The following is a 560-nucleotide window of genomic DNA, read 5'->3' on the forward strand; positions in this document are numbered from 1 at the left end:
CGATCGAGTGTGTGCTTTTCCGCTTAGCTACCAGTGCAACAGGTCTCGGCAGCCAGCTTCCATCAATCTTTATCGATTGTACGAGTCCTTCTGGATGTCTTCGTCATCGGAACAGCTAGGAGACCGACGCTAGAGTCTACGTAATTGGTCAACCTTGACGAATCCGAGAAATACCTTGATCAGTCGGAGCTGAACTGGCCCTAGTGGTGGTCAGAGGGAACCAGCGAGAAGAAGGCCGGTTAATTGAGATCGGAGCCGGGTCCAAGGACGCTGGGAGTCGGCAAAAACCTGGTGGAAAGGCTCGAGGAAGAAGGGTCCTTGAGGATATTTCGGAATACCTGCTCGACGATCCCTCCAAGATCTTTCGAAGAAGAAAGTTGCTGCATCCGGCTCAAGACTACGCTGGCCCACCTTCCTCGGGTCGGTCATCTTCCCAGCATTTCGTAACTCTATCGACGAGCTCCTTTCTTCAACCGCGCATTCCTACGGATCGAATGATGGGACTGACGCGATCTCGCGCCGGAATGCCGGCAATTTGACCACTCCGATGCGTTTCTGCC

This window comes from Lasioglossum baleicum, chromosome 14, assembly GCF_051020765.1.
Source record: "Lasioglossum baleicum chromosome 14, iyLasBale1, whole genome shotgun sequence".
Lineage (NCBI taxonomy): Eukaryota > Metazoa > Arthropoda > Insecta > Hymenoptera > Halictidae > Lasioglossum > Lasioglossum baleicum.